The sequence below is a fragment of the Micromys minutus genome (assembly GCF_963924665.1).
Source record: "Micromys minutus genome assembly, chromosome: 16".
NCBI lineage: Eukaryota > Metazoa > Chordata > Mammalia > Rodentia > Muridae > Micromys > Micromys minutus.
The window spans coordinates 39,382,722-39,397,843 of record NC_137985.1 but is presented as its reverse complement, the minus strand read 5'-3'; positions in this window follow the sequence as shown (position 1 = coordinate 39,397,843).

The following is a 15,122-nucleotide window of genomic DNA, read 5'->3' as shown; positions in this document are numbered from 1 at the left end:
TTGCCTTACATCATTTTGAACTTGGGAGTCCGAATTACAACAAGACTCACTGTTTCCTGGTGTTAAAGGAAACTGCTTTCTTCTTCATGTACCACTGTGAAAGGTTCCTTGAAGGTTTACTTTAATGGGTCAATAGTCTGGATGCCTGGCATAGCCAGGTGTGGTGGCACATGCCTTTAATCCCAGCACATGGGAGACAGAAGTAGGTGGATCTCAGACAGGGCTGCCAAGGGACTTATTCCCACAGCCATCCAGGCACCTAGAGTTTGTTGTAGTCATGATCCAAGTGGGCCTGGCTCCTGTTAGAGCTTTTGTCCAATCTTGGAGTCAGCCATGTGATGATAGTTGTGCAATACACAGAGCGGGAGGGTTATGGGGTCACCAAGGCTTCCACACAGATTTCAAGATCTGGGGGCACAGGCAGGAGACAGCCTGTGGCAGGATCTGAATCTTGTAGTCCCCCAGGAGGGTAATAGGGAAACAGTGACAATGGAAGCCATGCTGCTGTGACCACAGGAAGTCAGAGAGGCCAGCCTGGAATGTCTGCCAAGAAAAGCTACACCCCAGACCACAGCGGTGGGGCTGCCCCAGATTATAGCACCACGTGCCCTCAGTAGCAAACTGGGGTACAGGATTCGCGGTTTCCCTGCTGATTCTTGCTTTTTATGTCTCCACCGTTCCGTTTGGAACAGGAATATTACGTCACATCACACGGAAGTCTGGACCTTGTTTTTTTCTTTTTTTAATTTTTATTTCTATTCTTTATTTTAATTTATTTTATAAAATATTATTATAGCTGACCAAATTTGTTACATAATAATTTATTTCTATTCTTATTAGGTACTCATTGCTCAGTGTTTGTTGAGAGTGACAGGGACACACTGAACTTGGACTTTTGTATGATAGAATTTGAGGACTATAGGAAATATTCTGCTGTGCAGCGATAGTGCATGCCTTTAATCCCAGCACTCAAGAGGCAGGGATTAGTGAATCTGAGTTCGAGGCCAGCCTGGTCTACAGAGCCAGTCTCAGGACATCCAGGGCTATGCAGAGAAATCCTGTCCTGAAACAAAAAAACAAACAACAATAACAACAACAGTAAAAAAGAAAAAAGAAAGATGCTAAATACATGTTGTGTTCTAAGATGGGCGTGGGCTTTTGTGGGAAGTCAGGGGTAGGATATGAAATGCTTTTTCCCAAATTATGTTTTGTCTCCAGTCAATGTACAGAGGTTGCAGAGGTGGGGCTTCTAGGAAGTGACAGCATCCCAGAGTTCTAACTGAATCAGTGGATCAATTCTTAGCCAGTTGTAATATTTGGGATATGGGATTTAGTTGTGGGTTGTGCCTGTGAAGGGTCCACCTGGTTCCTAATTCCTCCCTGTCTTTCTACTTCTTGGCTCCTCTGAGGTGAGCAGCTTTGCTCCGCTCCCCTTCTTTCCAGACTGTTCAGCTTTGCCACTGTCCCAGAGACATAGACCCAGTTGACCAGGCGCCTAAATCCTGGAAACAGGAGCCCAAACCAATTCTCCCTCCCCTAGACTATTTCCTTGGACATTTCGTCAGAGCAGTGAAAAAGCAAATTGGGCTGGGGAAATAACTCAGGTGGGTAAACATGAAGATTCCCAGAACCCGTGTAAACCTGGACCAGTAGCTCATGTCTGTAGTCCCGGCTCAGCAGTAATGAGGCGGGAGGCAGAGGCTGGAGAGTCCCTGGAAGTTAGTTCACGGGCCAGCTAGTCCTCAGCAGCAGACAGCTAGAGGCCCTGTGTCAAACAAGGTGCAAGGCAATCTTGAGATTGTTCCGTGACTTCTGCCTGTGTGCGGCACATGTGCACCCTCAGTCACATACTTGAACATGCACATATTAAACAACAACAACAAAAGAAACGTTCCTTAAAGGGCTGGAGTCGTAGAGAACTCGACTAGCAGGCACACACCCTTGCATTTAATCCCAGCACCACAGAAACCGAAGGTGCATCTATAGTCCTCAAACTTGGGAAGTGGAGGCAGAAGAATCAGGATTCCAAGGTCTTCCTCAGCTACGCAATGAGTTCAAGTCCAGCCTGTGATATATGGCCTTGTTGATTAACATAGGAACACAAATATGGTCAGAGGATAGCATGCTGGCGAATATAAGAAGCCAAGGAACGATGTGATCGATAGAAAATGCAGAGTGCTTTGGCAAAAATTAGGCAGGAACCACAGCCAGTTTGAGGCCACACAGCTGCCCTGAAAAGTTAGAGTGTTGCAACTCCTCGGGTCTTTGCCCTTGTTTGGAAAATGAAGGTAACACCAGTACCTAACTCTAGGGCTACGTACTGAAATAACACTTTTAAAAATGATTTATTTTATTTATTTCTGTGAATTCAAGGCCATCCTACTCTACAGAGCTAGTTCCAGGACAGCCCTGTGTAGGAACAGGGACAGGGAAATGGGGCAAAGTGAAAGTGGAACCCACAAAGATTCCCTGGGATTTGGACACTGGAGACCAGCGTCAGGGTCCAGATCTAACTTTATTGTTTAGTACGTAAGCTTATATACAGTTTTTCAGCCAATTAGGGAGCGTTTGTGTTTTCAAGGGCAAATCTGGGCGCAACAAGTGTTGTTCAGCTGAATCTGACCGGTCCTCAGGTGACCCTGTAGGGGAGGGGCCTGTCATCGGGGAGATCCAGTCATGGGGTGTTTTGAACTCTTTCCTGCTTGTTCCTCCTCTGGGTTTATTTCCACAGCCCCACAGACAAGGCTACACAGCGAAACCCCGTCTCAAAGGAATAAAAATAAAAAGCAAAGATTTATTTTATTCATTTTTAATTAATTTATTATTTTGGTGTTTTGAAACAGGATTTCATGTGGCCTTGGCTGACCTGGAACTCACTTGTAGTTCAGACAGACCTCAAACTCATAGAGATCCATTTCCCTCTGCCTCCTGAGTGCAGGATTAAATATGTACCTGTGCCTGACAAGATGTATTTACTTTCATTCTATATGTATGGGTGTTTCACTTAGATGTATGTAAGTGTACAGTGTGTGTATCTGCAACCAGAAGGGAGTATTGGACCCCGGGAACTGGAGTTGGTTGTAAACCATCCGAGTGTAAGTCACTCAAGGTGGCCACATCCCTGGGTGGAAAAAAGGCTCCGCCCCCTGCAGGCCAGTAAGAGAGAAGAGCAGGGTTAAATGCGGAGTTCGGGAAGGAATAGAATAGGTTTAAGTGGGTTTTCTCCGTGGACTAAAAGGTCGTTGAAGGAACGGCAAGCCTCAGGAAGCAGAGCCTTTTGAGGAGCAGGATGCAGAGTTCCCAATGGACAGAGGGAACCGGATCTAAGACTCGTGGCTGGAACAGAGGCCCGGCCTATTGGGATATAAAAGAGCGGCAGGAGCAGAGGCCCAGGCAGAAGCCAGGGAAGGAAGGCAGAGTTCCATCCAGGCCCAGCCCACAAAGGGGTTTATAGTAGGGAGGCAGTGGAAACAGGAAGGGGAGACCCTAGGATATGAGAAGAGTCCCTGGCACCCAGGAGTGATGTAATACGCTGTGGATTTGAGTGAGACGTGTCAGACACACCCAGAGCCTATGAGAGCAAGCATTGTCACAGAGCCCCACATGGCTGGAAATGGAAGGACACACGCTACCGTGTCTTGGAGACATAAGACACAACCCCTGTCCAGTGTACCAGAAAAGACGTTTACCTAGAGTGACAAGAAGCAGTGGGGAAGGTGGCCCAGGTCTTCCAGCCTGCCTGAGTCTGGCCCCAGGAGCACCAGAGAAAACTGATGCATCGTCATTTTTACGGAGCACCCACCATGTGTACACACAAACTTTGTGTGTCTCTTAGCACTCAAGTCAACACTGCAAGACAGAGGTTTCGCTCTACAGAGAAATCAGAGTGCTAAGAAACATCATCTCTTGTTTAAGGTCTTATCCTGGGTCAATCTCAGGCCTACGGACTCTGATGTCCAGTTCAGCTAAACGCCTTGCACTCAGAGGCTAATCAAGAACTCGGCTCCTACCCAAAGCAACAGGGAAAGCATCTACCCTTCTCAGTGGAGAAGTCAGTGCTCGGGACGAAAGCCAGGTACCTTCCCATCATCCCACGATGTTTACGATTGAGGGGAGAAGACTGTTGGAGACACACACTGGCTGATGTAAATAAAGGAAAGGAAGCCCGGGGCCAGACAGAGTCTAGCCAGTCAAGTCACTCTTGTCCCATTTCCTCCCCAGTCTCCCTCCTCCTTCAAACTCTTCACAGTCAGAAGCTAATCTAGCTACAGCTAGGACACCAAGTTCTCAGGCCCCCAACATGCCTCAATGACCTGTCTGCCCTCAGAGTCCATGGCCCACAGACTCTGTGAAGTAACCTTAGCCTGATGTTTATGCCAGTGACACCTGTTGATGGCGCAATGCTAGGTGGGGCCGGTGACGAGGACTGATACCACAAGATGTACCCAGCACGGTGAGTAAACACCGTGCCAGTGTTCCAGACAAGATAAATGTTATCTGTGCTGCAGGTCTTTAGAGAGATCCCTGTTCACCGCCAGAGAAGTAAGGCTGCAGGAGACAAATACTGAGAGAGACCAGAGCAAGAGGAAGAGAGAGGAGAACCCAAGGACCAGAGAAGATCGCAAGACAGCAGAAGATTACTGGCTGGTTAAAAACACACACACACACACACACAATCACAGGGGCAGTAAGAGGTGCCAAAGGTGGGAGACCTGATCTTCACACTGGCTCTAGGTTTCCTGGAATCCTGGGAAGGGGATGGGTCATCCAGTTACGTAATTATAACCAGGAAGGAGCCATGCCTGATTCACAGAAGAGGGCTTCACCAAATAGCATGAAAGAAGTCGCTCAGAGGGTGTTTATTTGCTTTTCATTTATTTGGACCAGATGTCTCTGTGTATCCCTGGCTGACCTGAAACCCACTACGTTGACCAGGCTGGCTTCAAACTCACAGGGATCTACTTTTGCCTCTGCTTCCCGAGTGCTGGGAATAAAGCCACGAGCCACAAATATGCTTGGCTCATTATTATCTCTAAGACAAGGTTCCACAGTGTTCCCCAAGTTGGCCTCAAACTCTTTGAATTCAGGGGATCCTCCCACCTCTGTATCAAGGGTCTTGAGTCACCAAACTGAGAATGTAGCTCATTTGATAGAATGTTTGCCTAGTAGACAAGCGGTCCTGGGTTCAGTACAACATACTGCCATGAAAGGCCACTGGCTCGGGGCACAGAGCCCGTCCAGGATGTTCAGGCTTGGGTTCAGTCCCCAGTATACTTACTGCACAGCAGAGTGAACCGGAGCAGCCTCATGGACAAGCTCCAGGTGGCCTGACACAGTCCATAGGTAGAAATAAACAGGCCTTTTTAGTATAAGGTCTTATCTATTAAAATATTAAAATGCATAAATTAACCAAAAGCTTTATATTTGGGTCTCTATGTCTCTGTCTGTCTGGATGTCTCTCTCTCTCTCACTCACTCTCTCTCTCTCTCCATCTCTCCATCTCTTTCTTTGAGACAGGGTTTCTGTATGGCTCTAATAAGCTATGTAGGCCAGGCTACATTTGAACTCATACTTATTCCTCTGTCTCTGCCCCTTCCCGAGTTCATCTTATAAAAGTACACAATACAGAAAATGTGAACATACATATAACCAAATACAGAGACAATCACTCATAATTATACTATCAACAATTATATATTCCTCCATATTATTTATTTAGGAATATGTTAACAATATAACTACCTTTTATTTTAGTGGATGTGTATACACACACACACACACACACACACACGAGGACAACTTGCATGAATCATCTCTCTCCTTCCATCACGTGGGTTCTGTGGACTAAACTCAGATCAGCAGTCTTGGCAGCAAGAGCCTTTATTTGCTGAGCCACCTTGCTGGTTCACACTGTGGTTTTTGATGGATGAGAATATGGGTAACACTGTGACTTATCCAGCATTCTCCCCTTACTGCATTATTTCTAAGTTTTAGAATTATAAATAGGGTTAGAGGGAGAACAATTGTAACAGGGGATACAGCGCCCCCCTATGGTTTTATTTGGTACTTGAACTCATGGGATACACACACACACATACATATATACACATAAAAACTTTAAAAATAACAAAGTGAACTTCTAAATAAGATTATAATGACCACTCTTAGTGAGATACGTGTCCTTCATGATTATTTTCCTCACATTGTAAACGGTGTGAATGGGTGAATGTTGTGCTGGACAAGTTTGTTCCTCTCCATGAACCCTTGGCCACAGGTATCACAGCCCTCCCAGGTGCCTGGCACCAGCAGTGTCCATGCTAAAGGAGGAATGCAGAGCAGAGCCTTTGGCAATATGTCCAGGCCACCTCTGTAGACACGTGTGCAGAAAATGGCTAACAGAGGACATGTACCTGCTTTCATTTGGAGCCGAACCTTTCCTAAAGAACAGACAAGAGAAGCCAGGTGAAGGAAACACACATCTTTACTCTCAGCACTCGGAGCGAACGCAGAGGCGGCCAGATCTGTGTGAGTTCAAGGCCAGCCTGATCTACAGAGTGCTATCCAGGACAATCAGCGCCACACAAAGAGCCTCTGTCCTTTGACAAAGAAACCAAAAACAGACAAGAGGTTGTTTTGCAGAAAATGTTTAGACTCTAAAGGATAGGAAGAGGGAAGAATAAGTCACAACAACTTTTGTAGGAGCAATGAAGCAAACGGGTCAGTTCTGGTGAATTTAGCAGGCCCGAGATTGCTGGCCCTGAGCTGGCAATGGGGACAGGTGAGCTCCAGTTTGCTCGCCGTGCTGGGTTCTCAGACTCCTAGGGCATCTTACAGAGCACCGGCCGGATGCGCCTGCATATGGAATCAGAACAGCCGTATCAAGACTCAGTCACATCAAACGCAGGTCCCCCATCTTTCAAGGAAAGCACCTTTTCAGCTCTCACCTCATCCTGATCATCCGTGGATCTGTCAGGAGGTCTCAAGCAGAAGCAATTGTCATGTAAAGGCTGGGCTGAGCCTGAGGATATGGTGACGTGGTCTGCTTCCAAGGCTGGGCATGCACGTAGCTGGCAAGTTTGGAGCAGAGTTTCCATTCATCCCTATAGAGAACTCTCCTTAGGACTGCTGGAATATCCTCAGACATCATGGCTATCTTCCTGACTGTGGTGGTTCCGGAGAAAGAATTGGGGAGCCGCAATGCCCTTTACATACATATCCACTTTGGGTACATACAGTCTGTATTCCACACAGGGCAGTCTCCTACAGTAGGAGCGAGAGCACCCAAGGTGGGAATACCAACATGGGGGAGTGTAGGGACCATCAGTGGATGGAGGAGATTAAACAGTATAATCCCGCCCTCCCACACACACAATAGAAATGACTAACTTGGTGTTACTTCATCCAGATGAACATGTGCATAAGACTTATCAAGAAAAGACTTGCTAATTCCAGTCATTATTGCTTGAACACACATTTATTGAGCACCTACTAGCGGAGGCCCAAATTAAGGGACCAGCCTACAGTTATGATCAGGGACATAAGACAGTATCCTCCAGTCCTACATTGCTATTACAGTTCTAAGTCCCAGGTCTTTAATCCCCAGAGGACTAAGCCACTGTCTTAGAACCTCTACTCTACGCTCTGGACATTCCGGGCTCTCTAATGTGTCCCTCTGCTGTCAGCTGCTCACGATCCATGACAGGACCACCAGGACCCCACTCTATTCTCAGACATAGACATCCCCAGAGAACCTCAGGCTGGTTTCTTTCTCTGCAGAGCAGACTTGAACTTCCAGTGCCAACCACAGAAGGCCAGGATGTCCCCAGGCAGGAGTTGCTTTTGACGCTGCCAGGAAAATCTCTCAAAAGCAGCAAGATCTTTGTGAGTGTAGGGGAGTGGCCCTCAGACCCCCTTCCTGTGCCCTGATTAAGGCCACCAGAGACACTGGAGACCCCAAGAGTAGTGACCCCCTTTGCTCTTCTCAGAGGCCTGCTGACCTTGAGCTTGGAGTTTGTGACCAGCAACTTGGACTAAGGAAGCTCACGGAGGACTCCCAGAGCAGCTGGGGGTGGGGAAGGTGGGAGGATCCCTGGGGGCTTGCTGAGAGCCTAGGTTCAGGGACTGATCCTCCCTCAACAAAAAAGGTAGTCAGTGACAGTAGAGGAAAACAGGCCCTCTTCTGGTCTCCATGCATGCACACAGGTGATGTAACTGCACACACACACACACACACACACACACACACACACACACACATAAACAAATAGACCTTTTCAAAAAGTTAAGCATAGAATTTCCATGTGACCCAGCAGTGTCTCCTCCTAGATACAGTCAGAAGCACAGGGGGCAGGGACAGGGAGGGCTGTGAGTGCAGCTGAGTTCATCGCAGTGTTCACAGAGGCTTAAATAGGAATGAGCTTTCTGTCTGGGGTGTGTTGCTACAATTCCTTCCCTGGGGAGAACATAAATATCTACCCCTCCTCTTGAGGTCCATTGACAAACCAAGGCCTGATTCCAAAGTTCACCCATGGAAACAATAAGTTTACTGGGTTTATTTACAAAGCAGTGGGGGAGGAGTCGCCTGCAGAACCAACTGTAGGTCACCATAAAATAGCCACACTGAAAGGTCTTCACCCATCAGGGATAGCGATTTCCCATGGCTGTGTAGATGAAACCTTCGACCTAACCATCCCCATCTCCATTGCCTACCTTGCTTCCCAAGACCACATACAGCTAGGCACTGGGGGTATATGCTTTTAACCCCAGCACTTGGGAGGCAGAGGCAGGCAGATCTCTGGGGTTGAGGACCAGCCTGGTCTACAATGTACAGCCAGGGCTACATAGAGAAAACCCTGTCTCAAAAAAACAAATGAGGAAAGGAAGAAAGGAAGGAAAGAAAGAAGGAAGGAAGAAGTAAAAAGAAAGAAAGAGAGAGAAAGAAAGAAAGAAGATTCCATTTCAAATCTTGGGTTGGAAGGTTAGCTCAGTGGTTAGCAGCACTTGCTGAAGACCTGGACTTTGTTCTCAGTACCCACATGGTGACTCACAAGTGTCTGTAACTTTAGTTCAAGGAAATCTGGCACCCTCTTCTGACCTATGAAGGCACCAGGAATGCACACGGTGCACATACATCCACACAGGCAAAACACTCATACATATAGAACAAAAATAAATCTTTTAAAATTTTTCCAATGTCCGGGGCTGGAAGGATGGCTCAGAGGTTAAAAGCACTTGCTGCTCCTTCAGAGGGCCCGTGCTCAGTTCCTAGCACCCACATGGTGCCTCACAACTGTCTGTAACTCCAGTTCAAGGGTATCTGATGCCTTCTTCAAATGTGTCCATGGTACATACACACACACAAGTAAAATACTCATGCACAGAGAATTAAACATAATTCTAATGTTTGCAGAGTAGTAGTGGCTCACATTTTTAATCCCAGTACTCAGGAGCAGAGCTGAGGCCAGTGAGGTCTGCAGAGCAAGTTCTAGGACAGCCAGGGATCCATAAAAATACCCTGTCTCAACAAACCAGGAAAACCCCATGGAAAGATCAACAGTGTCGACTAACCCTGGGAGCTCCTAGAGACTGAGCCACCAACCAAAGAGCAAGCACAGACTAGTCTGAGTCCCACCCCCCAGTGGGCTGCCTTGTCTGGCTTCAGTGGGACAGGATGCAATTAATCCTGCAAAGACTAAATGTACCAGGGTTGGGGAATACCTGGGAGAGGGCTACCTTCTCAGGGGCAAAGGGGAGAAGGTGGAACTCTTCACAGGGGGTGGGGGGCAGGAGGGGAACAGCATTTTAGATGTAAATGAGTAAATAAATAAGTAAATACATAAATAAATAAGGGGCTGGACAGATGGCTTAGTGGTTAAGAGCACTAACTGTTCTTTCAGAGGTCCTGAGTTCAATTCCCAGCCACCACATGGTGACTCACAACCATCTGTAATGGAATTGATGCCCTCTTCTGGTACTTATATACATAAAATAAACACATATTTATAAATAAATAAATAACACCAGGAAAACATTCAACGTGTCAGAAATGTATAAAATAAAATGGAAACCCCTTTCTCCTCACACTCCTGGGAGTGGTTCCTTTAGCTTCTGGCCTCCTTTCTCCTATAAGAACCCGATGATGGTTTTGGACTATGGTAAAATAGGACCCAAGCCTGCCCCTTGTATTGGAGTGTCCTTACTCATCTGTGAAGATCTCACCATCACAGCTTGGCAGCTAACAAAAAAGTCGCATGTTCAAATCCCAGGTCCACCCCTATGGACCCACCTTTACTGCCTCTCTTCTCCTTGATGTCAGACTATTAAAAGGATTATACAGTTCACTTAACACAGATAATTGTTCTCAGAAGCACCTCATCTTAGTAAGCCACGAGCATTAGCTTTATCACCCTTAAAAAGCTCCACGGGCCTTGCTACTTGGCATTTCTCACTGGAGATCTCAGAAGAGTGGTTAGCCTTCTCTTGGACTTCATTTTCCCTTCTTCAACACTCCCTCCCTCTGAACTCTCCAAAGGTCTGTTGAAGCCATCTGGAACTCAAACCTCTTTCCTGCCGTTGTTTGGGGTCTGTGTTCAGCACCCAGCGTGCACTATTTAACAGTGCTCAGGCTGGTGGGTGCCAAGGTCCATCTATCTTAAGAACCTATTTGCTGCCTTAGGCTGTCACATTCAAATGCATTCTTGTGGTCATCAGCTTTCTGTCACCATCAGGAGTACCCAAGATAAATCAACCCAATGAGGAAAAAGAAACAGTTTCTTTGAAGGCTCTTAGAGGTTCCAAAGCCAGTTAGCCTGTTACTGTTGGACCCGTGGTAAGGCAGGCATTATGACAAGAATGTATGTTTGAAGGAAGTTACCTTGTGCTGGCAGAGAAGCAGGGGGGGAGGGAGAGCAGAAAGGACCAGGCACCTGTATCCCTTTCAAGGACTGTGACACCTCCAGTGACTTTTCTCACACTAGGTCCCAGCCCCTAAACCTCCCAACAGTGCCTGAGGCTAGTGGTCACATCCTACCACATGGGCCTTTGAGGGACTGCTCAGAGCCAAGCTGTAACAGTAGATTTATGTACCGTGTAATCGTCGACATATCTTTAACTTAGGATTTATTTTCAGACATAAAAACTTAATCTGAAAACAGTGGTGTACATTTGCAAGCCCAGAATTTAGGGCTGAACCTAGAGGGTCAGGAGTTCAAGGCTGATATAGACTGTGGAGCCAGACCATCACACACTCAAAATGTAATAACAGTGCTGAGAATGTGGCTCAGTCAGTAGTTACTGCCCAGCACACGCAAGACTCTGAGTTCAGTCTCCAGCGCTGGATAAACAGGGCATGATGGCTCAAATAATCCCAGAATGTGGAAGGTAGGGGATGGGCGGGGGGGGGGGGGGATCAGCAGTCCTGTCAACCTTACCTACATAGCAAGTTCAGGGCTAACCTGTTCTAGAGACTCCCTCTCCCTCTACTTCTCCCTTTACCTCTACCTCTCCCTCCCTCCCTCTCTCCCCCCCCACACATACATATTCTTTCTCTCTCTCTCTCACACACACATTCTCTTTCTCACATTCTCTCACACACATTCTCTCCCCCCCCCCCTCTCTCCCCTAGAGGTTGGTTCTTCCCAGCCCCAGGTTCCCACAATCTGGTATCTGGTAAAGGCCACCTCCTGGCTCATAGATGGCGCTGTCTAGCTATGTCTGACACTTGAAGCAAGGACTTCCCATGCGGATCCTTCCCTGAGAGAGAATTCCAACCCTGCTCTTAAAGAGTTCATCCTTCCCTCCCAAAGACCTCCCCTCCTAATAGTGTCTCTTACTCTTTTAAAAATTAACACAGATTATGTTTTGTTGCAAACTTTAAAAAACCAGAAAAAGACCTGTTTATGTAATCTAGCCTAACTGCCCACCTTTTATCTACATTGTTTCAAGCTGTTACTCTTCATCTACTACTTGAAGCTTCTAAGGCAGGAATAATTGAGACTAGCATTAGGGTTTCTTTGGGTCAAATCAATGCACAGAGATATAAAGAAGTCATTTGTATACATTCAAACCACAGGCAATCCTTATAGACCACCAGTGACAGGTCTGTGGGAGACTCATGGTATACATGCATACATACATACCCTTGCACACATAAGTAAATTTCAAAATTAAAGAAAGAGAATACAAGATTTAGGCCTAAATTGAATTTTTGCAATGATTGTCTTCTTTTTTCTTTCCTTTCCTTTCTTGTTTTTGTTTGTTTGTTTGTTTGTTTGTTTTTTCCTGTTGGGGGGGGCAGAAACAGGGTTTCTCTGTGTAGCCCCAGCTGTCCTGGATCTCTGTACTGGCTGGCCTTGAACTCACAGAGATCTGCTTGCCTTTGAGTGCTGGGATTGAAACTGTGAGCTGCCACCTCCTGGATGCAATTGTTTTCTACTCTGGTGCTCTTGGAAGGACCCATCATGATAGGAACTGAAGGTCCATTGCAGTGGAGTGCTCCCTGCCTCTCTCAGACCTCCCTTAAGACCAAGGCCTCTCCAGTCTCCTCTTTCTTTTTTTTAAAAAAATCTATTTATTTATTACATATAAGTACACTGTAGCTGTCTTCAGACACACCAGAAGAGGTATCAGATTTCATCACAGATGGTTGTGAGCCATCATGTAATTGCTGGGATTTGAACTCAGGACCTCTGGAAGAGCAATCAGTGCTCTTAACTGCTGAGTCATCTCTCCAGTACTGATAGTTTCTGGGTCATTTTCCACCTTGAGACACTTCCTTTCACTCTTGTACTGGGCCTGAGGCCCATCTACTGGTAGAGGGGAGGGAAACTTGGTACTAGATTAAAGATCAAGTTACAAAAGTCCTTTATTATCATTTCTGGCTGTGAGCCAGCTGAATCTTGGGAGGAGTTTTCTTCATAGGACATTTGAAAAGACCTAGGGGGTCACAGTTGGTTTAAATGTTTGTGATGGTTTAATGACAATGAGCTCAGAACTTAAAAACTAACTCCAAATAAAATTGTTTAACCATGGAAGAGACCAAACCTTAGAATTGTAATAGGAGGTTAAAAAAAAAAAAAACTAGAGCCATCTCTTTTGGTTGTTTGTTTTTTTTTTTTTTTTTTTTTTTTTTTTTTTTGAGATGGGGTCTCATATAGCCCTGGCTGGCCTGGAATTCCCCCTGTAGACCAGGCTGGCCTTGAACTCATAGTGATCTCCTTGCTTCTGTCTTCTAAGTGCTGGAATTAAAAACATGTGCCACCATACTCGGCCTAACATCATTACACTGATGGTTGAAACACGTTCATTTTAGGGAGGCTTGGGCAAGTGGGTCCCTGTTACTTACTGTTCAGCCTGTCTGCCCTAATTGGTGAGCCCCAGGCTAATGAGAGACCCTGTCCCCAAAGAGGCAAATGGTTTTCTTGAGGGGCTATCCTTTGACTTTTACATGCACCCATTCATCCAAATACACACACACACACACACACACACACACACACACACACACACACATGCATGTATGCACACACACACCACTGGGTGTTCATTTCAATACATGAATTTGAGGAAACCTAGTCTATTAAAACAGCCAAAAGCAGGGCTGTGGTCAGGAAGCATATGACCTAAGGAAGCAGGAAGGAGTGACCTAAAAGACCGAAGGCCAGGAGAGACATCCTGGCTCCAGACAAAGTAAACAAGTGTACCCTCATTCTGAGAAACCAGGAGTATGACAGGACCCTGGGAGATGTGTTTGACAGTCCTGGAGACAGCAGGAAAGAACTCAGGGGTCCCACTCAGGATTTGTACTATGAATAAGGGTCTTGGAGACTCAGGGGCTTTGTAAGGCAGAGCTTACCTAACTGATCTTCCAGAAGCTTCCAGACCAGCTCAGAACACCAACCAGCCTTTGTCCTGTCTCCTTTTAATGCCTTGGGGTCCTAAGCAAGTGTTTCTTAAAACTAGTCAGCCAGCCTCCTGTTGCCAGATATCCTGGCCGAATGTGGTCACCTGGTCACCTGGGTCTTTCCTGCTAAGATGTCTTCACCTGGGTCTTCCCTGCTAGGGATCATAAATGGAAGTGGTTGTAACAGTTTGGCCCAAGTAGCTGAGGTTAGCAGAGGCTGGGGGGATGGGGGGACATGAGGGGTGTGCCCTCACCTGGATCTGGGATCTGGGGATGTGAGCAGAAGAGGACATTTCCTAGGTGTCTTATACACTAGGGCAGAACAGCATAGCCACACACACACACACACACACACACACACACACACACACACACACACACACACACATTTGTATTAAGTGCCTCACACCATCAGACCTTCTGAATAACTCTAGCCCAAAGTTCTTTGTCTTTCCTTTCCAAAACAGGTTTTGTTACCAGCCCCAAATCACCCAGTAGGTATCTGGAAACGAGTATTCAAACCCAGACCTGGGCTTAGGACACACAGAGGAAGCCTTGGAAGGGAAGGAGAAGGCCAGAGCAGGTGGGATCACCCCCAGCATGTTCCAGTCCATTCCAGAACATCCCAAGGGTACTTCCCCCATTCTGAGGCAGAGGGGGCAACATTTGCAGACCCGAGTCAGAGGCTACAGCCAATCTGTGAAATCCTTTGAGAGGAAGCGTGAACTAGATCTTTTCTGAGACTTTCTCCTTGGGGATGCTCTAAATCTCCAAGGGTAGGGGAGAATTTATTCCAGAGACTGTGCTGCCTGTGGCTAGCTGTGCCCATGAAATCACTTGGGTCTTTTAATGGGTTTATTTATTAGCCCAGCAACCACCAACTCTGTCATAGACAGGCAAGCCATCCATCAGGAGGCTCCTGGCAGAGCGTCCCAGAGCTCTCTGCAAGCTCCAGCACCTGCTCCACCTTCACTGCCAAGACTCGCCTGGTATCTGGGGTCAACAGGCTTATCCATAGGTGGAGGAAATTCCCAAGCAAACCTGAATACTTTACAGTGGAATAGTGTGGCTTACGTGTGTATAAATGTGTTTAAAGGCACAGCACAGACAAGAAGGGACTTGACATTCAGTGAGCTCAGGCAGCATGAAACCCAGTCTCCAGGCATACATCCATCCACTAAGGCTGTTTGGACTGGTGTTCAGGATCTTGACTGGAACCTCA